Source organism: Suncus etruscus, chromosome 18, assembly GCF_024139225.1.
Source record: "Suncus etruscus isolate mSunEtr1 chromosome 18, mSunEtr1.pri.cur, whole genome shotgun sequence".
Lineage (NCBI taxonomy): Eukaryota > Metazoa > Chordata > Mammalia > Eulipotyphla > Soricidae > Suncus > Suncus etruscus.
Genome location: NC_064865.1, coordinates 15004505 through 15027803, shown reverse-complemented (window position 1 = coordinate 15027803; position 23299 = coordinate 15004505). Strand labels below are relative to the sequence as shown.

Below are 23299 nucleotides of genomic sequence, written 5' to 3'. Positions count from 1 at the left end.
ACATATAAAGTTGGGAGCCAGAACCACACTACAACTGACTCAACTTCTTATTTTTTTAAATTTTTTAAATAATAACTTTAAGCACCATAGTGTAGTTATTTCTCTAACTGCATTCACCACTCTGCCTGGAGGCCTGGAGTGGGGCAGGATAAGTAATAAAGACAACCATTAAGTCACAGTTTCCTACCACAAAGTAGTTAAAGAAAAAAAAATTCAATACAAGGAGTTATGAAATTGGGGTCTCTTTTCTTCGAAGGGGAGATATATATAAGATAAAAAATAGCATAAAGTAACTTAATTTTCATGATTATCAAATTGATGTTTTCCTTGGTTCAATATACGTAAATTTATTACTATATATTGCCATCTTGTGATTGCACAAAATAGTGATATTTTCAGTAAAATTTATATATAGCTGGGTTGTGTGAAATCTAGAACTATAATTCTATTAAGAGGTGTTGGGACCTGAATTCTGAATAAGGTGGGACTCCATTTTGTAAAAACCACATGGCAGGCTTCTTAGGTTCTGAGAAGGGAGAGACACCAGTTTGTAAGAACCAAATGGTGTAAGCTACATGCTGTGGCTTCACAAGCCTTATTACCTGGCCATACCAGTTAGCCTATCAGGGAAGGACAAGGGAGCAGTAGGATGGTAACCTTAGACAAAAGCCAATTATTTTAAGGATCATTAGAAAGCTGGAACCTCGCAATATTCCTTTCCTATATAATCTTCCTCATGGCGTTGGGCGAGCTCATCTCCTTCTGGGGATGGCCCTGACTGGCCAGACTAGAGAATCTTGTTGGCAGACAGATTAAAGTATTAAACTTTATTCCAGTTGTGTGGTTTGGTCCTTCTACTCTGGGGCCCTACAGAGGTATAGGTAAAAGATAACAGAAAAAATGATTTTTGTCAATTTGAAGATAAAACTAAAACCAGGACAGTAATATATATATATATATATATATATATATAGTATAAAATAAAGCCATTGGATATACTCAATAAAAACATACTGCATCTTATGTTCTATTAAAAGACTTGAGTTTTAGATACATATTTCTTAAAATTAAATGAATTGCATACCTCCATAGAAACCTGATTTTTATTAAGTAGCATCACAGTTATTTTTGAATGGAATTAGTATGACATGAAGCTTATTTATCTTCTTTTCATGTGAGAAGTGGTTTCCTTCCTGGCAGTAATGAGGTTGGCAGAGCTGATCCTGACTTGAGCCAGACTTTTAACGAGCACTCAGAGAAGTCATTCCAAACCACAGGATCTTTGATTGTGGCATTTGGAGATTTTTTCAAAACCACAAGATCTTAGACTGGTAGTTTTTTTATGCAATGTTATATCACTTAAAGAAATACTGGCTTCAAGCATTCAGTAGACAGTAGATTTGTTAAGGGGCCTCCAACAAAAGCAGGTTTTTTTTTTTTTTTTTGACACCTATGCTATGTCTCTGAATGTTCTGGAATATGACATCATTACTACTTTCTGCTTATGAGGTATCACAACTTTGCTTTATTCTCATAATCCATGTCCTAGGCCTTAGGCAGTAATTCCACCAGATTAAAATGTCATGGATGTATATCTGAAAGCCAAATAAGATGAAAAAGAAAAGTAAATCCATTAGTGTGGAAAGAGAGTAAAGAGTAAATAAACATAGCCTATATTATCCCCAAGTTGTCTACAATAAACCATTAAGTCTCAATTCTGTCTACTTCACTAAAAGTCAGATTCATATTAAAAAATTATGAAATGAGGTTCTGGACACACAGTCTCCGAGTTATTTTATTACATATTTGCTACAAATACCTAGGTATCTTTGGGGATTCATTCTTTTCCTAGACAAAAATCTAGGCTGTTATCTCTCTGATTCCTCCTCCTGCTACATTTCTGGGTTTGCTGTCAACTGATTTAAAAAGTATTCTAACTATTGTTGAAAAAAAATTAATTCCTTAGAATAAATATTTTAAGGCTGAAGGCATTCTCTTAATCTTGGTTGAATCTCCAGCAAATCTTGGCTTAAATCTCTTGAATCATCAGGATTTGTACTTGAGCACTATTGGGATAGCTTGCCCCCCTACACAGAAAAGGAAAGAAGAATAATTATATATGTACACACACATATAAAATTACATATTTTATATATACATATAAAATTATTATATATTCACATATGTACACATGTGTATACCCATATACATATATAATGTATGTATGTATATATAAGGATTTTTACCATTAATGGTATTACAAAAGGCTATTTTTTGTTTATTTTGGGTTCACTCTTGCAGTGCTTAAGGGTTGCTCCTTGCTTTACTCTCCTGGTCATGCTTGTGGGATCATATATTGCAAAGGAAATCAACACATTTAAGTTACATGCAAGGCAAATGACTTAACCTCTGTACTTAACCTCTCCTCAAATTTACATTTTTAATATGTCATCTTTCTTAATTTCAATACATGTTTTTGTTGTTGAAAAACCATTTTACACACTATTTCAAAAGAACATTTTCTCATCCTGGATCAAATCAGTAACCCACTTACAGGAATTTGCTGAAATAACCCAAAAGATCCTAAACTATTGAGTTTTATACTGGCTAGTGGTTGCTATAATACATTAACACGTTAATTTCTTAATTAAGATGAATTTCTTAATATTGATCTATTATATAAGTAAAATAATCTTATAAATGATTATAACAGCAAAGCAGTATAAACCCTTCAATTAGTATTCTTAAATGTTCTATTATTGACCTTTTTTAAGAACCTAGAATTGGTGAAGAACCTCTGAAATATTGCAGTGGTGTTTTCTGCCTCATCATAAAAAATATAACTTCTAGTATTCTTTGATGTAACTCTACCCTGGATTTAGGTGTATCTACCTGAGACCCGCCCATTTCTGGGAGGGGTCTAGGGAAGCGGATATTACGTTATCTTTACCTGCTAGAACCCTCCCATTTCCTGGGAGGGGTCTTGGAGAGGTTAGATAAGGGCTTTGACCCAGGGGATGAGGCCTTTGGGTCTTTGCTACCATGGAGGTCAGAGGGAAGATGGCTGAAAGGAGTTAAGACGCAGGGCAAGCTAAGAATGGCATGTGTAAATGGTTAGCAGCCACATCTGTTGGCTAGGGCTGAATAAAGATGTTATCTCTCATGAAGCCTGCCTGTGAGTGAGTTCAATACCCACTGCGACCACCTGAAGATGATGACCTGACGGTTAATGGAGGATGGAGCCACGTGGTCCTGAGCCCAAGGACAAAGGCCTCCATCCACCATCCAAGTCCATCCTAAGGGCTTAATGCAACACTTTCATATCATTTTAATATCTTCATTCACTTTAATACCTCCTGATGTTAAAAAATGCAAAATATTTCAATAATATTTATTTTATACACTCTGTATTTTCCAGTTTGTTCTCAAAGAAACAATTTTAGGGTAAGGGATATAGAGTTGGAACATATACTCAGTGTTCAATAGCAGGTATTATGTGATCTATCCGAGCCAGTGAAAGTGATTCTTGAACACTGAGATGTGGCACCAGATACAGCAAAGTGGATCCACATGAAAGCATGAGGGTAGCTCCAAAGCATTGTAAGTTGCATTGCAATATGATTATTTTCCTTATTTATATCATTTTTACTTGTGTGTCTGTGTGCTTTTAGAGGGGTTTCACATTCAATGCTCAGGAAGGTCATTTCCTGTAATACTTAGTCAACACGATTGGATGGCCCAAGTCTTGAGTGATTGATGTGATGCTGCTCAACACTATCAGGGCTGAGTTACCTGGGGACACCCTAGAAATGACCATCAGGGTCATATCAAATAGTTGGGGGGGGCTCTCTAGGTTTATACCCAGTGTTGCTCAGGGAGAATGAGATGACAATAATGTGCTCTAAATGTTTGAAATAGTTACCTAATACTTTAAATGAATATTTTAACAATGATTTAGATCCAATGTTCTTTGTTCTGCAATTTCTCTTTCACAACCATTCTCTGACATACTGTGACTCTCTGACCTAGAATTCCCTTTTGTTCTGGGTTTTGGTTAAATTAGCATCAACCCATGGTAGAAAAAACTGAATTGTAAACTTAAAGCATTTTTGGTATTTCTCCTCTCCTACCTCTCTGGCTTTCAGGAGTATCTTGACTGCATTTTTCTACATATGGCCAGACCTCCCACTAGTAAGTCTGGGCAGAACTCCCATGCCCACAGTTCTCCTTGGTTTTCAGTAACAAAGAAAATTATCTTGCTGTTTCCTCGGGCCTGGAAGTGTTAACTGCTTTATTCTATTGTTAAAAATTGGATGTATTGTCATTTCTTACTAGTTTTTACATCTCAATATAAACATATTTCTATTATAACCATAATTACTACACAATTATACAATATAATGCTTATTAAATATAGGAGTGGATAATATAGTGGGTATATTATGGGTATATATTAAGTATTGAAGTGGGTATAAGTGTGCTGACAGAAATAACTATACAATAAAATCAGTTATATTTTGACTTAATGACATTTTAACATTATTTTTTAATATCCTAGTCTACAGTATTTTAATATTTTTCATGTATTTTACAAATTGCTGGTTTAAAAATAAATTTAACTCTGAAAATATATTAGTAATTGATGATCCCTGTCAATCTAAGACATTCCAGTAATGAGACATTGAGATAATGCTTCTAAAATTCTAACTGTTATCACAAAGAATAAGGATTACATGGAAACTCCTCTTAGTCATTTATGGCAACATCACCAAGTATCTTCTTGATTAATTCATATTATCCTAACTTCTTTTAGTTATAATGACACTTTGTTTTACAAATTGAACATCAAAACAAAGATTATAGAATTTTTAAAAGTTCTAGTGCTGGGGCTGGGAAGGTGGCGCTAGCATAGGACAGACCACAGTTTGATCCCCTGGTGTCCCATATGGTCCCTCCAAGCCAGGGGCGATTTCTGAGCGCATAGCCAGGAGTAAACCCTGAGCATCACCAGGTGTGGCCCAAAAACCAAAAAAAAAAAAAAAAAAAAGGTCTAGTGCTTTACATAATCAGATAGTATATCTTCTACCATACTTAAGTGCCTAGAAAATGATTTGTATATATTGAAATATAAATAACTATCACTGAGTATTGCAAAATATTGATATGGACACAGATGAAATTTATTATTTTGTTCTCTAAATTTATATATTGTTAAACAAATTTACCGTTATTTCACAGTTATTTTCTAATTATGTAAAAAATAAATAAAGTTTTATATCAATAGATTATGAAATCTTCTAGGATGAAAATTTGAAAAAAATCTAATACTTCTTTTATAAGAAAAAATGAACTAGGCCAGAGCAATGGTGCAGCAGTAGGGTTTTGCCTTGCACAAAGCTGACCTAAGACTGACTGATTGTGGTTCAATCTCTGGCATCCCATATGGTCACCCAAGCCAGGAGCAATTTCTGAGTGCAAAGCTAGGAGTATCCTCTGAGCTCCACCAGGTGTAGCCCAAAACAAAAACAAAACTAAACAAACAACAACAACAAAAAAAACAACAAGAAAAATGAATAAATTGACTTTGTACCACCAGCACTGCTTGTTCTCATTCTTTGTGGAGTCATGAAATTTTCCTATACATGGATGTATATGAAATCTATTATGCTGAGTAAAAAAAGTCAAAGGTAGAGAGATAAACACAGAATGGGTTCACTCATCTCTGGTTTTTGAGAAAAATAAAAAACATTTGTGTAATGATTCTCAGAGACAAAATAGAGGAAGACGGGAGGGTCCAGCTTTCGACATAAAGCTCACCACAGAGATTGTTGGCTGCAGTCACAGAAATAATTACACTGAGAACTATCATAACAAAATGTGACTGATTGAGGGAAGTAGAAAGCCTGTCTAGAGTACAGGCCTATGTGGGGTGGGGAGGAGGGATACTTGGGATATTGGTGATGGGAATGTTGCACTGTTGAAGGATTTAAAAAAAAAGGAATAAGAATCATTGTATGTCTCTAAAATTTATATGAATATAATCACACAAAAATATCTTTGACTTAGTTGGTCATTTTTATTTTTTGAACTGTTTCAGTTTTACATTATAGCACAAAAGCTACCAAAGATGATATGATATGAAAGGGTATAGTTACCAGTTAATAAAAAACAAATTCAGATTTTCTCCATTCACTATAATTTTCAATTCATTATTGAGAACATCATTATCCAGTAGAATTTTCTGTGATAATGAAAAAGTTTGATAGTTTTGTTTAAAAAAAAGAATTGTAATCTTGAAGAAATTATATTACTAATGCTCTTAGGAAAATAGCTATGATACAGAATCAACAAAAAAATCAAGGAGAAAATTAAAAATAAAATCATACTATTATTATCACACAATCTTATGTAGTCAGACAGACTAGAATATTTATACCTGTTCTGTTATTAACTAGAAATGTGAAGATGGGCTCAATATTTTTAAGCTTTAGTGAGCTTTATGACACACAAATTATTGTAATTTAATGGCTCAGATTTTATTTATTTTAGGTTTAGGGTCACATTCAGCAGTGTTAGGGTCACTCCAGAAAGTGTATGAGGATTATATGACATTGGAGATTAAAGTGGGGACAATAATAAGAAAAGCATCTTGCATCTTCTCAGTTATATATGTCTTTTTAAATTATAATGTTTTTGTATAACTTTAGCTAAATTTTTAAATGTTTTTTATTTTATTTATTTTATTTTATTTTATTTTATTTCGAAGGTTCGGGTCACACCCAGCAGTGCTCAGGGGTTACTCCTGGCTCTATGTTCAGAAATCACTCCTGGCAGGCTTTGGGGGAGCATATGAAATGCTGGGATTCGAACCACTGTCCTTCTATATGCAAGGCAAAGGCTATCTTTCTGGCCCCACTTTAGCTAAATTTTAATAAATAGTTTAATCCATACTAGTTTATACATCTGATGGCATTATGTGGTCAATAATACATTAAGTAAGTAATTGAATTATACATAGCAAATATTCCAACTCATGTTTTCTCAGTAAATGTTGCTTTTTCTTTCTCTGATTTTCTGTATCATCTGCTTTTTGAGTGTGTTGATCAGTGAGTTTTTAGTAAAACAAGTCTTTCTCAATTAAAATAAATAAAAGACAATAAAAAGGAAGCTTGTAAATAGTGAGTAAACTATACTTTGAGAAATCCTTTTGTTTAAAAAAGCTCTTTGAAACAAGCTATTCTAAGTGGAAAAATAACATGCTGTGGCTATTGTTTCTGTTTTCTCAATTTGATTAATGCTATTATTTGAGAAAAAGAATCTTTAAAGAAGCAATGATGTGTAGTCTATTCTTTCTACATACAATGTTTTAATGAAGACTTACTAGAGGTCTCTGATTATCAAGATGATAATCAGTTTTAACTGCCTGAGTGTACCAGATTTATGAACTAATTAAAAGAAAAATCAAATTGATCTAAGCGGAATTTGAAAACTAAATAAAAAGAAAAAAATAGCATCTGTTGTGGTTATCCTGGTTAAAGTTATGTCATAATGCTGAAATTAATTGTCTATTAATTTTCTATTCACTGTTCCAATCTGTATACACATTTTCAGGTAAAGAAAGGAGGTAAACCAAGTGACTATGATGACACAGATTTTTATTGGTATTTATATCTGCAGTTTATCAAGCCAGGTCTTTAATTTCTCCACATTAATTTTGATTTTTTTTTATATTTGTCTATCTTCTGCAACTAATTTTAATCTGGGGGGGCAGCACTCTCTGTGACACTCAGGGATTACTCCTGGCTATGCGCTCAGAAATTGCTCCTGGCTTGAGGGGCTATATGGGAAGCCAGGGGGATCGAAACCGCGGTCTGGTCCATCCTAGGTCAGCGCTTGCAAGGCAAAGGCCCCACCGATGTGCCACCTGCTGGCCCCTACTTTTAATTTATCATGTTATTCCTTTATAGTAAAGAAAACATCCTGGCAGTTGTTGAACTATAAGACTATATTTGATAGTACTGCAATAAGAGCAGGCTTAACTTGGAATATAACAAGCATTCTTTATTGCTCGATGACAAATATAGATGGGGAATTTATAGCCAATGAGCACAAAGAGAGGGATTTTAACAGAAGAGACCTGAAATTTTTGCTAACAAGATTTAACAGATACTTGCTGAAGGCAGATGTTATTTGACAAAGGTGGGAGATTGTTTTGTTTTGTTTTATTTTAATTTATTTTAAGTGTCTTCATATCTGTGCAACCCCTGCTGATAGCTCTGTGCTCAGAAATCCTTCCTGGATAAACTTGGGGAAACCAGAGTAAGGCACATGCTTTTCCTGCTGTACTATCTTTCCAGCCCTGGGAGCTCATGGGTTTTAGCAAATATCTTAGGAGCAGGAAATTCTCACTAAACTGAATTAACAAGATTCTCAAACTGTGCTAATGAAGCCTAAAGAAAAGTAAGGGATAAGATTAATGTCTTGTCAAATAGAAGTTAAGGAGCCTTTGTAAGTGAACCTTATGGTCACTTCAACCCCTTTTTATTTCCAACATTTGAAGGCTCTGCAGTTTTGTGCTTAGCTGGTTGCCTGTTCTGGCTTGCTTGTTTACTCTTGCACTTCTTTCGGAATATAAGTAGTCCACCAAGTTTGAGATCCACAGAGAATAATGCACCTTTCTCCAGAGATTTCTGTTAACTTCTTCCTAGTGCCACCTGCCTTAGACAGATACTATTTATCAGTCCATTTAGTTGGCAACTGGTGGAGGCAAGGCCGATAGGATAAGGAAGCAGCATTCCAGGGTAGCCCTAGGTCCTAAATTCATTTCATGCTCTAGCCTGCAAATATACATGCAAATACATTGCATCAAAATTCTCCTCCTGCATGGGGGCTGGGTACCAGGGATGGGAAGGAGAGGTGTGGCAATACAGACTGTGAGATTGCTGCCATTAAGCCTGTCTATCTTCCTGCTCCAAAGTAGTAAGGATTCCTGGTTTTTGATTTCTGATCCTATGATCTGACAGGTCACCAAAATTAAAATTAAAATATGAGCATATTTCTAAATGCCCTAAGACAAAATTTACTTCCAATTCTTTTTGAGTGGTTTGTTTTTATTTACTTTAGATTTGATCACCATTATTTTTATGCAAATAATTGCTGTCTTTCATTAGAAAAACTTTTGTTTTTCTAACTTTTGAATTATGATTTCTAATTTTTTTATCTCCTCTTTGAACATTTATTTATATTTTAAAGATGCTTTCTGTTTTGTATACAACTCTGGGGTCAGGATTGAAAGTGATACTGTATGGTTCCCAGTAGTGGCCCCCAAATAAACAGCCCCCCAAAGAGTTAAAAATTGCTATTTTAGTGATATGAAGACAAATTCAATATTTTATTTTTTCTCACATTGTTGATGCTCAGAGCTTACTCCTCCTAGCTTTGAACTAAGGATAACATATAGGGTGGGCTCAGGGACTTTATGAGGTATTGGAGTTCAAAACCAGGCCAACTGCACCCAAGAAAAGCAACTCACTGTTTATTATTAGTCTAGTCCCCCTACCTTTTCTGCAGCTGTGCTCACAGTTTCCTCTTGGCTCAGCTCAGGTATCTGTCAGGGCTCACCCGTGGCCATGCTCCAAAAGACCTTATGCAATACAAAGATCAACTTGGATTGTCACATAAAATGCAAGTACCTTAACCCGGTTTATACTGTCTCTCGATTCCGTTTAAAGGATGCCTGAACAATATTTAAATGATTTAGGTTTAATCCTGGAACTCTTGACTACCACCCAGCATAATTCCTAAATATTGAGATGAAAGTAATTCCTGAGTTGGCCCCCCAAATTAAAAGCAATTACATAACAGGAAAAAACCAATCAAACAAACAAACAAAAGCAAAAACAAAAAAATCAAACCCAAATATCAAGTTGTCTTTGTCTTCTTTATTTTTTTTAATGTGGATCATTATCTTGTACTATTTGTTCAATTTTACTGTTTTAATTTTCTTCTTTGAGGACTTCACAAAAGTACTCGACTGTCTTCTTGATGTATCAGTTTCTTTATGATCTACTTACAACTATTTTCATTTCATTTCTATTTACAGGTATTTTTTTGTTCTTCTGCAATTTCCACTGTATTTATACACAATATGTGGAATATTTAAAGATAATCTCTTTCTCAAATCTAAATTTCTCACTATCAAATGTTCTTATAAATACGTATTGGAATAATCACTATAAGCCTATACTGATGATCCAGAAATAAAGAAAAGGCTATACTTTTTATTGTTGGCAACACATTATATTATGCAATTGTCAAAGTAATGTTCAAGATATTGAAATTGGTGAATATAATGAATGTTTTCCTGAATTCAATTAACTTTCTGGGTGTAGGAAGATGGAAGATAAAAGGTAGTAGAATTTCTTCTCTACAAAAGAAGTAGAAATAAATATGTGTCTTTATTTAGGTCTCTCAAATATAGTATAGTGTAGAACAATAGAACTTTTTAGAGAACTGGAAGAAACATTATATATGCAGATTCTTAGCATTAAGGAATCCCAAACTGAAGGCCAGAAGGATAAACAAGCTTTTGAAAAATGCCCATGCTAATTAGACATAGACCTGGCATTAGAAAATATGCAATTCTTTTTTTTTTTTTTGGTTTTTCGGGCCACACCCATTTGATGCTCAGGGGTTACTCCTGGCTAAGCACTCAGGAATTGCCCCTGGCTTGGGGGGACCATATGGGACCCCGGGGTATCGAACCGTGGTCCTTTCTTGTCTAGCACTTGCAAGGCAGACACCTTACCTCACCACCCAGAAAATATGCAATTCTTAATTTGAGTTATAATATTCCTTTGTTGAAGGGCTTATACTCCATTATCTACATTATTATCGTTAACAATATTATCAGCTTCTTTTTTTAAAAGAGACTCTTAAGCTAATTTTTATTGAAGACTAGAAAACTCACATAACTGGAAACCAAGCAGGTGTTTTAAAAAGGGCAAGTACAGTTTGCTATTTCACTTTAGTCTCTTTAAGATGTCTGTAAAACTGTTAAAAAAGAGACTTCTTACTCATTTCAAATGCATGTAATGGAACAAAATGGGATCATTTACTTTAACCTCCTTTTTCCTTTAGCAGTTACCTGAGTAAATCATACTAATTGTGTTTAAGGAAGGCAATTACTAAAATACTCCTTTGGACAAGCAAATTTAATGGCCTATTTTTACAGTGCATGATAGAAAATTATTAGAGGCATTATAATATTGGAATACTTGACATTGTCTTAAAGTTTTTATAATACACCTTTTCCTTAAATGATATGGAATAAAATAATTGTGCAACCCACTGTTAAATATAAACAAAGCTCCTCATCACCCCTCTCATTTTTGAGACTAATATAATAGCTTCCTTTAACTCTCTACATGGGCCTGTAAGAACCAAATCAATTCCCTTGTATGCATCATTATCTTTTATTTAGAGATTAGAAACTAGTAACAGAATCAGGTCTTGGTTGGTCTGTGCAGGAGTCAAGAACTAAAGGGTAGAAGAAATGGAAAAAGTATGGAGATTAGAAGTCTAGGTCACATTGGCCAGCTGCTTGGTTTTGGTCTGACAAACTAGAAATATAAGGACAGAGGCAGAATTTATCACTAAGTTGAAAATTTAAAAGATCTAGAAATAATTGCTTTAGGGTCCAAGAAACATAAAATATCCTAGATATATGAATGTTTGTCTTGCTTCTGCATGAAAATGAGAATAATTTTCTGTAATGTTAGTGTAATGTTAATCTGTAATAAAACATACATGGTTAGCCATTGCATCCTTAGGATGTCAACGATTGCTATGATACTACTGTGATTTGCTCAGTTTTTTACCTACAGGAAAACAAAATCAGAACATTAAGAAAGGTCAGATTTACTATAAATGAACCACACTTTTGATTACTCTGGGATATAACTTGGAGGTCTTTCTAGAAAGCTGTGGTTCTGGTAATTTAGAGGTGAGGGTATTTCAGATAATAGTCTTTTCTTCAAATTATCCAAAGAATTTCTAAGACTACCTCTATTTTTACTAATGTTAGGATCATTATATATATTCAGAGAATATTATGCATTCTTGGGGCTGGGGCAATGCCACAAGCAGCAGGGAGTTTGCCTTGCACATGACTGACCTAGGACTGACCACGGTTTGATCCCCCAGCGTCCCTTATGATACCCCAAGCCAGGAGCGATTTCTGAGTGCATAACCAGAAGTAACTCTTGAGCATCACCGGGCGAGGCAAAAAAAAAAAAACCCAAAATATAATATTATGCAATTTTATAATTGAAAATTATTTTAATGTCTTATCATGTACTATAGACATGAAATGAACACGGTTCCTTACAACTAATTTATCTTAACTCAATGCCTATACATGTATATCATGTCTGACAAATTATTGTTTTAGTTTTGTCTGCTCTAAATTCTTTATTTCAATTAAGTATAGTCAATATAAAGCACTCTATTGGTTACTTTCATTCTTAGCTCTTAAACTTCTTAGATCAAAAGACTTGTTTTTTGGGGCCGGGCGGTGGCGCTGGAGGTAAGGTGCCTGCCTTGCCTGCGCTAGCCTAGGACGGACCGCAGTTCGATCCCCCGGCGTCCCATATGGTCCCCCAAGAAGCCAGGAGCAACTTCTGAGCGCATAGCCAGGAGTAACCCCTGAGCGTCACAGGGTGTGGCCCAAAAACCAAAAAAAAAAAAAGAAAAAAAAAGACTTGTTTTTTCTGTTATATTCCTTCAGATATTTTAAGATAGTCTGATATAAGCATTTCTAGTCTGTGTTTTAGTTTTCCAATTTTTTTCACTTTTTTTTGAATTTTTTTTAACATAATTTTTATTTTGATCATAGTGGCTTACATATTGTTGACAATAATATTTTAGGTACATATTTACATAAAATCAGGGGGGATTCCCTTCACCGGTTTGTCTTCCCTACTCCTCCATTTTTGTCCTACCTTCCATATCCTCTTCCCTCATCCCCAGGGCTGCTAGAATATGTGGTCCCCTCTGTACCTATCCTATTACTTCGTAGTCTTACACCTGTTTGGTCCTGATGCCTCCTTTATTTCCCCCTCTAATTGGGGGGCAGGACTAGCTAGTTCAAGTTATGTGGTTTTGTTTGAAGAGGAGAAAAATAATAAACTGGGGTAAAAGTCTAATACGCTGGGAATAAGCAGAATTCTTTTAGAGGCTCTCGCCGTCGGTTTGAGAGACGAAGGAGAAAAAGAAGGTGAAACAGTCCACCCCTACGAAATGAAGTGTCTATTTGGATATAGTATCCCCATTTTGCACTTTGTTAACCAATCTTTTATTATTTCAATATTGCCTTTATATTAAGAACTTCACCTTGAGATTATAAATGGTTAATAAAATAAAGATTGCACATTCTATTTAAAAATGTTATTAAATAGAATATATAGTCATTGAAGTAAGTGGATATGAAAGTAGATATTTTTTATAATCTTAGCAGCTGACATATATAAAGGAGAACAAAGGAAATTAAATATTATTCCCTTATTTATAAAAATTGCCATACAAGGCTATGGTTGACGTCTTAAATGCATCATTTTCCACTAAAAATTTCCATGGAGTAGAATTATCATTTGTACTGTATGAAGAAAAAAGCTGAGACTGAAAAAAGTTATGTAACTTAGCTAAGGCATCCAGCTGGCAGATGACAGGACCTGAATCTTTATGTGTATTTGAATTCAAACACAGGATGTTCCGATTCTTTATTTTATTTATTTTTTATGTTCTTGCTCTTCTGACTAGGTGATTTTTTAGGAGAGAAAACCACACTAAAACAGATTCTATTAATTTTAGGTATTCATTCTAAACTATAAATTAGAATTAAAAGCATTTAGACATGTTAGGACAAATGGTGCCCAAGAAATAGAAAGTGATGGCAACAATGTTAAAATACAGCATTGTTAATGTATATATAATAGAAGTGATGTCCCCACAGAGAGCTTATGATAACTCTATATCACCTCAGTATAGTCATGTCTATTTATCTCATCTATCTTGCCAACTGGGATTTGATCCCCATATGGCATTCCATATGGTCCTGAGTCTGTCAGTCGTGAGACATGAGCACAGAACCAGGAAATAACATGAGCATCACCAGGTATGCCCCCCCAAAAGAAAAAAGATAAAGTGACATGCATCATATCCTCTTAGTAACAATATCATAAACCATAGTGCCTAAAAGAGAGAGAAAAAGAACAGTTCCTAAAAAGGAGAGAAAGAATAAAAAAGAATATTTCCTCAAAGGGAGGAAAAAAGAAAAAGGATAAAGCAAAAAAGTGCCTGCAATAGAGGCAGGCCAGGGGTCAGGAGGAAAATTGGGGACATTGGTGAGGGAAGTGAACACTGGTGTTGGAACATTGTTGGCTTAAAACATAATCCATGAATGACTTTATAACTATAATTCATCACTATAATTCAATATATTTTTTAAAAGCATGCTATTTTTAATATATTTTCTATAAAATAACTAATAATTCTATTTCTTAATTGTACCCTAAAATACAGTCATTCTAATTGCATATACTACATGCTACATATTTTACCTAAGAATAATATTGAAATGAGTGGAGATAAAACAAAATGTACTATTGAAATACCTACTAAGCTAGAATTTCCCAATTTGGGGACCTAAACTTGCTTTACCACACCGTCTTTGTTGCTCTGCTGGTTTTTCTGAGGGTGGGTGGGTGGCAATACTTAATAATACTCAAAACTTCTTCCTGGCTTGGCATTCAAGCATCACTCCTGATGGGACTCATCATCATAGAGTACCAGGAATCAAACCCTGATCAGTGGCATTCAAGGCAATTACTTTACTGTACTATCTCACCAGTCTGTCACCTCAGCCTTTTACTTGGAAAATTGACAAGTACAGAAAGCAGAAGTTGCTATCACCCTCTTAAAAAAAGAGAGATTCCAACATAGAGCCTTGATGAGCTTTAAAATATATGCTGGGGATATGTAGAGTGGCTAAGACAGTAAATATCTATGCAACCCTGAATTGAATGCTTGGCACTGCTGGGCATAGCACTAACTTTGGGACACCAGGAAACATAAAGATATTTTGAACAAATATCTAGTGCTGTCATATGGTAGGTTTAATTTCTATTTTTAAAATTATTATATTTATTCCTTTTTCCTGTAATGTTGTAAAATCAAAGTACTATTTTATTAAATGTTATTTTATACAATATGAAGATCAATATAATTACAATTGTAAAACAATTTTACAAATTTTAACAGGGATGGACTGATTTTCAGATTTCCAAATCAGGGTTAATTGTACACAGAATTTTCTTTGCAGGAAGCCCAAAAGGGAACAGCATAAAAATGAATGTTTCTGTAGCCCCTTTATTTTTGCTGATCAACAGTTTGTTAGAAAAGCAGCTACAGGTTTGTTACCAAAGGTCTGAGACAGTAGAAGAGTCATAGGTGCCATGAATTCACCTGAAAATGACTTTATCCTTGATCATCAGTCAATTCTGGAGGAAGTGGAGTCTTGCAGTGTTTATTTTCAAAGTACTGCTTGAAGGTCTTAGGGTCTGGCATCTGTGTCCTGCAGATGGAGCAGGTATACATTAAGGCAGTTTGGCAGCAACCTTTGATTGTGTCCTTCCTTTTTGTCATTTTTCTGCTGAGACTGAATCTTCTGTTGACCATGAGCCATATCCAGGCCGGGACAGTCTTGCATCATCAAGAGAGACAGCGCCATGCAGGAGAGACAGGAAGGGACAGCGAGCCAGGCACCCTGACACCCCCAAAGGCAGTCGAGGAAGGCAAGGGGGGAATATTTATTCCTTTATTTTTTATTAAGGGATTATGATTTACAAAGTATTCATAGTTCAGTTTTAGGAATAGGTAGAATTGATTTCACCACAAGTTACAACTTTTCCTGTGTGTCTCCAAGTTCCCTACCATCCTCATTCTCCTTATTCTCCCTCTCATTTCAAGTTTGGTTATTGTAGTTTGAATTTCATGCTTTTAACCCTGTTGAATCTGTGGTCCGGATATATAACTATACCACTCTTCCATACCATCAATGTGCTTTCCGATTTATAATTCCTGTCTGCTTCTTCTTGCTATCCCCTTAATTGCTATCCCTTTCTGTCAGTCTCCTTCCTTTATTCTGGTATCAAAAATGATAAATTCATCAATCCACCAATTTCTTTTTAAGTGTAATTAAGAGTAGTTTTCCAGAGTTTCATTAATATATATATATATATATGTATATAGGATGTTTTTATTTAATATGCAGAATTTATTAAAGATATTTAAACAAAAAGTTGCTTTATTTTGAGCAACTTAATCTAACACATACCAGAAGGATCCTACCTTATGATCAAGTGTAGTTTTGTCTAGAGAAGTAGGATGGTTCAAAAGTTGCAAATAAAAATGAAAGGTTCTTGTCTGGGGGCCAGAATGGTGGCACAAGTGGTAGAGTGTTTGCCTTGCACGTGCTAACCTAGGACAGACCATGGTTCTATTCTCCGACATCCCATATGATCTCCCAAGCAAACCAGGAGCAATTTCTGAGCGCATAGCCAGGTGTAACCCCTGAGCATCACCAGGTGTGGCTCAAAAAAATAAATAAATAAAGGTTCTTGTCTGAAATTAATTATAAACCTGGATTTTACCTTAACTGTAATTATTCAATATAATATTAGAAACCAAAGAAATTACAAACAAAAAAAGTAACCAAACTAGAAAAAAATGATAACTATTACTCTTTCAGATGACAGTTTAATATGAAGAGAAAACCTAAAACCCCTACCAAAAAATCTTTTAGAACATATAAAATAATTAAGATGACAGGCCATGAAATCTGTTGCTTTTTTTTTTTTTTTTGGTTTTGGGCCACACCTGGTGGCACTCATGCGTTATTCCTGGCTTTGCACTAAAAAATCACTCCTGACAGGCTCAGGGACCATATGGGATGTTGTAGACCAAACCCCGGGTCAGCTGGTGCAAGGCAAGCACCCTACCAGTTGTATTATTGTTCAGGCCCCAGATTTGTTGCATTTCTAAATGCAATCAGTAAACTAGAAGAGAAAGAAATCAATTCCATTAATATTATATTAAAAAGATTTAAGTATCTAGTAATCAACTTCCCAAATTGCAAGAAATATTTATGTGATGAAATGCAAAAGTTCGCTTTGTGTGCATTGAAACTTGAGTTTGAACCCTGACATCATATTAATCCTTTCCACAGCACCTTGAGATTTAATCTTTACCTTCCAGGACACTGTAAGTGTGGGGCTGGGGGCTTGTGAACACTTTCATATTTGTATAGCTTTATATCTTTAAATTCCAGCATTCAAGTACTCAGTTAACTGAGCTGATTCTGATTCTTGAAATTTCTGGGCACTACTTGGGAGGCCATCCTATCAAAAGGAGAGAGACATTTGTTAAAAATTCTAAATCAGAAACTGGAGCAATAGTAGAGCAAATAGGTTAGGGCACTCGTCTTGCGTTGCTAACTCAGGTTCAACAGATTTGAACTCTGGCAACCCATATGGCACCCCAGCCTTGCCAGAAGTGATCTCTGAGTATGTAGAGATGCAATGGGTACACCTTGAGCACCTGTGGCAGTGGTTTAAAACTTATAAATCAATACTAAAGGAAATAAGAAACAAAAAATATGCAAAGAAATAAAAATATACTTGCCGTTCGTGTATTATAAGAGTTAATTAACATGGTTTAAAAAACCCTTCTACCGAAAGCACTTGTACAGATTAAATTTGTTCTCATTGTTATTCTTCAAAGACATTTAATGACTTTTACAGACATTTTACTGAAGTTCAAAACTTCTTAAGTAGCTAAGGCAACCTGAGATAGCAAAAGATGGGAGGCATTATATTTCCTTAGTTAAAATTTTGCTATATTTATAGTAGTCAACAGAGTAATATTGGGATAAAAACTGATATGAAAATGAATGAGATAGAATTCAGAGCCCAGTAATAAAAAGCCTTTGGATATATTGACAGCAAATTTGTGAGAGTCACAATAGTAAAAAGGAAAAGATCCTTTTAATAACATTGAAATATGGGCAAGAGGAACTTAAAAGAATGCTCAATTTCATTGTTTATTAGAAAACTGCAACTCAAAATGACACTGAAATGACATATCATACCTGTAAGAATAGCATATATAAAAAGATCAGAAATAGTAAGTGCTACTGTGGATGTAGAGAAAAAGGAGCCTTCACAATGTAGGAGTTCAAATTTATCTCGTATATATAAAAATAGTATGTTGATTTATCATATAACAATTCTACATCTAGCTTTTTATCTCAAGAATATAAAAATACTAATTCAAAACAATATATGTGCAACTATGTTCAGTATGTGCTATATACATAAATGTCCACAATATGAAATACATATGCCTAAAGATGTATATAAACACTGCTCATCTTTAAAAAAAAAAGACAATATAACATGAAATGAAGGGGGTTATGTCATTCTAAGTGAAATAGTCAGAAGAAGAAAAACAAATACTAAAGATATTAGTCATGTGTGATAAATGAAGACATAAAGCAAGGAAATTTGTATGTAAGTTAAAATAAACCACCAGCTCTGACCACAGAATGGAAGTTACCAAGTTGGAGGAAAATTGGGAATTTCACTAGCTGTTACAGAGGAATACTGGCACTTTGGAGATGGTGATATGTGAAAACTATGTACCCCTACAATATAAGAGCTTTTACATTGTCATAAACCCATATTATTTCAATAAAATAAACCTAGAAATTAAATCAATATTTATAAAGTAAATGTGTATCATTGTATTTAGTACTTTGTGCAAAAATTTGAGATTGTTTTCCCCTAAAGGCTTACACTAACAATATGTTAGGGAAGCTGCTTCAAATGTGGTGATAGACTGAGTTTTTAATTTAGTTATGATTGGTGCAGAATAAGACAAGAACCCTCCTTAATTTGAAGACAAGCAGTTTATACACTATGGAATCCTAGAAAGAGTAAACTATGCAAATAATAAAGGCATAATTAGATTTAAGTTAACAGATATTCAATACCATACTATGACAAATCTGTACACAAATAAGAATCTAGCATTCAAAAAATAACGTTTATACTTTGCTGCTGATTAAATAATTTAATACTTTACATATTCATTATAAATATCCAAATTTGAACTTATTTCTGAACTAACTGAAGATGAAAATGTCATTTTAAATTAATGATTATAATGAGTAACTGCTGAGATAAAAGTAAAGCTTTCTGAAAAAGGGATTGATTTTCACAGATGTTGGCCAGGGCAGTCCAGCTTCTTCCTAGATTTTATTTAAGTGATTTAAATATAATTTAAGAACCCAATGCAAATAAAAAATATGATGAAAATATGTTGAATATTTGTGAATAAATTGTCAATGTGGTCCAATTTGATACAAAGAAAGTATTCTAGATTTGGGTTTATTTACTATTTTCAAATTTCCCTGTAATTTTCTCTCTTTTAATTATAGAGGATCTGTATATTCATTGGACATTCATAACAATGTATTAATTTCATCTTTCCTTAGAGAATAATTATTAAGACAACAAAAATGACTGCATATCAACATGTTTGAAATATATATGGATTAACATATATATGCCATCTTACTATTATCAAAAAGAGAAAAATTTAAAAAAAGTTAAATGTCAAATAACTGGATTATTCTTGCTTATTGTTCTATTTGATGTTAACAATACATTTAGAATATATACTGGTTTGTGCATATAGTTTCATAGCAATATTGCCACATTATGAGATAAAATTGGGAAGATTAAGGCAAAGGTAGTTTAGGATTAAAATTAATATTTCAGAGGGTTTGAAATGTACATAAATGCCTCTTAGACATTAAGTGACTTTTTCACCACAGTTACCTTCTAGGTTTTATAAATAGAGTACTGATCACATTGATGTCTGAGATGTCACCTTTAATAAATAATCTAATTAGTATGATTTTTCAGATAATAAATATGAATTTTAGAGCAGGAACAGAACTAAAATATGCTTTATATATAAAGCAAAACTATTATTTATTCCTGTACTCAATCACTATAGTTATAGTATTTATACTTATTAACCTTTAATATATGACTGCATTACTATTATAGCTGCAACTATGACTATTGGTATTACTAATACTATGACTACTACTACTACTACCATTTTATAAATAAAGTAACTGAGGGCCCGGAGAGATAGCACAGCGGCGTTTGCCTTGCAAGCAGCTGATCCAGGACCAAAGGTGGTTGGTTCAAATCCCGGTGTCCCATATGGTCCCCTGTGCCTCCCAGGAGCTATTTCTGAGCAGACAGCCAGGAGTAACCCCTTAGCACTGCCGGGTGTGGCCCAAAAACCAAAAAAAAATAAAAAAATAAAAAAATAAAAATAAAAAAATAAAGTAACTGAGGCATAGGTAGTTTGAGTAAATTTTTCATTCATTATAAAGAAACTATTTTAAAGAATATTCCTAAACTCCCTTGCTTTTAATATTGTGAACGAAAGCAACACACAATCACTGTCATCCCTCATATATCTATGCAATTTTGTTCCATTTTCAACATAATTGTGGGTATAAATTGTCCTCATTTTTACCTTTCTGCTTTACCACTCTCCACCTCAGGGTAAAACAAATCTATTTGTATTTACAGTATGACTTATAACAGTACTGTATTTCAAATTTTCTTGCTTACACAATTACATTCAAATGATTTTAATATTATCTTAAAATTTACAATAGCCAATAATTACTGTAATAAATATATCATTTTTCTAAAATTTACTTTTACCAAACTGTCCATCAATGAAGAAACAGGATGTATAAAATTAATTACCCAGAGGCATATTTTCTCATGGGTGTATTAACTGTGGCAGCCTAGATAGTTTTTCCCATTTATCTTGGTCTTCTGCACATAGTTGTAGCTAATATTTATTTAACTGATATTGTGGCTGGCATGGTTTGAATTTTTTTTAAATAAGTCTTTAATGGGGCCAAGGAATAGCATAGCGAGCAGGGCATTTGCTTGAACATGGACAACCTAGCTCATTCCTGGGCATCCTATGCCATCCCCAGAACCTGCTAGGTGTAATTTCTGAGCCCAGAGCCAAGAGTAACTGTGGAACACCATTAGTTGTGGCCCCAAAGCAAAACAAGCATGTCTTTAAAATGTGATTATAAAAATGTACAACCAACTTTTGAGAAAGACCTAAAAAAATTCTTAACACTGACTTTAATAACACATGAAGAGATATAACAATCATTTTTTATCTTTTTTTTTCTTTTTCTTTATTTAAACATCTTGATTACAAATATAATTGTGATTAGGTTTCAGTCATGTAAAGAGCACCCCTCTTCACCAGTGCAGCATTCCCACCACCAATGTCCCAAATCTCTCTCTATCCTACCCCACCCCCACCTGTACACCAGACAGGCTTTCTAGTTCCCTCATTCATTCACATGATTATGGTAGTTCTCTGTGTAGTTATTTCTATAACTCCACTCACCACTCTTTGTGGTGAGCTTCATGAAGTGAGCTGGAGTTCCAGCCTTCCTCTCATTGTCTCTGAAGATAATTGCAAAAATGACTTTTATTTTTCTTAAAACCCATAGATGAGTGAGACTATTCTGTGTCTCTCTCTCCCTCTGACTTATTTCACTCAGCATGATAGATTCCATGTACATCCATGGATAGGAAAATTTCATGACTTCATCTCTCCTGATGGCTGTATAATATTCCATTGCATATATGTACCACAGTTTCTTTAGCTATTCGTCTGTTGAAGAGCATTTTGGTTGTTTCCAGAGCCTGGCTATTGTGAATAGTGCTGCAATAAATATGGGTATGAGGAACTGGTTTTTGTACTGTATTTTTGTGTTCTTAGGGCATATCCTTAGAAGTGGAATAGCTGGGTCTAATGGGAGCTCAATTTTCAGGTTTTGGAGGAATCTCCATATCACTTTCCATAGAGGTTGGACTAGACGGCATTCCCACTAGCAGTGGATAAGAGTTCCTTTCTCTCCACATGCCCACCAGCACTGATTGTTCTCATTCTTTGTGATGTATGCCAATCTTTGTGGTGTGAGATGGTATCTCATCTTTGTTTTGATTTTTATCTCCCTGATGATTAGTGATAAGGAGCACTTTTTCATGTGCCTTTTGGCCATTTGTATTTCTTTTTTATCAAACCGTCGATTCATTTCTTCTCCCCATTTTTTGATGGGATTAGATGTTTTTTCTTGTAAAGCTTTGTCAGTGCCCTGTATATTTTGGATATTAGCCCCTTATCTGATGGATGTTGGGTGAATAGTTTCTCCCACACCGTGGGTGGCTCTCGTATTCTGGGCACTATTTCTTTTGAGGTGTAGAAGCTTCTCAGCTTAATGCATTCCCATCTGTTGATCACTGCTTCCACTTGATTGGAAAGTGCAAATAACAATCATTTTTAATTGACCCTTGTTAATGAGTTTTGATAATTCCATTTGCCTTTGTGCTTTAACAAAATATATGAAGTAAATTTGTTTGTGATCAGTGGGGAACTGGGGATTCTGGTTAAGGGATGGTCACACTGGTGCTGGGATTGATGTTTGAACATTTAATGCCCGAAAGGACTGTATTATGAACAACTTGGTGAACTAAGGTGTTAAAACAAATATATTTTTAAATTACATTTTATCCCAAATGGCACCTCCCCCCCTTGGTTGCAAAAACAAATATCATTTTATTTCTGTGTGTCCTTTCTAATAAGATTCACTTCTCTACCTTTGATTCCCTTCAGATGTACTCTTTGAAAAGTTCCATAGAAAAAAACTGATGATGTCTAAATCAATTGACTTTCTCAGTCTGATACACTGTGGTTAAAGACACACACACACACACACACACACACACACACACACACTATGTTGATTAGTTGCATACACAGGATTTTGACCTGTATGATATTGCAAGTGATGTGGCTGGTATTATTACATTATAATTACAAAGATGGTGACTCATATTTGTCCACCTTTTGTACAGAGCTGCAATCTTCAGGTCTGTTAGACTCTGTCCTCAAGTAACAGAATAGTGGTTGGTACTTTTATTTTTACAACTGTTCAAAGGATGGAATAAGGTTAAAGGTGCATGACCTCTGGAAAAAGAGCAAAGACTAAAATACCCCTCTATTCCAATTCTAATTATCTTGTTGATTTATGTAAACTTGCATTTCTCTATCTCAG

General features: G+C 34.4%; 1 pseudogene; it reads right to left on the bottom strand.

Moving 5' to 3' along the window:
• Positions 1 to 15534: 15534 nt before the first annotated feature.
• Positions 15535 to 15742, bottom strand: LOC125995721 (zinc finger protein 706-like; annotated as a pseudogene).
• Positions 15743 to 23299: the final 7557 nt, after the last annotated feature.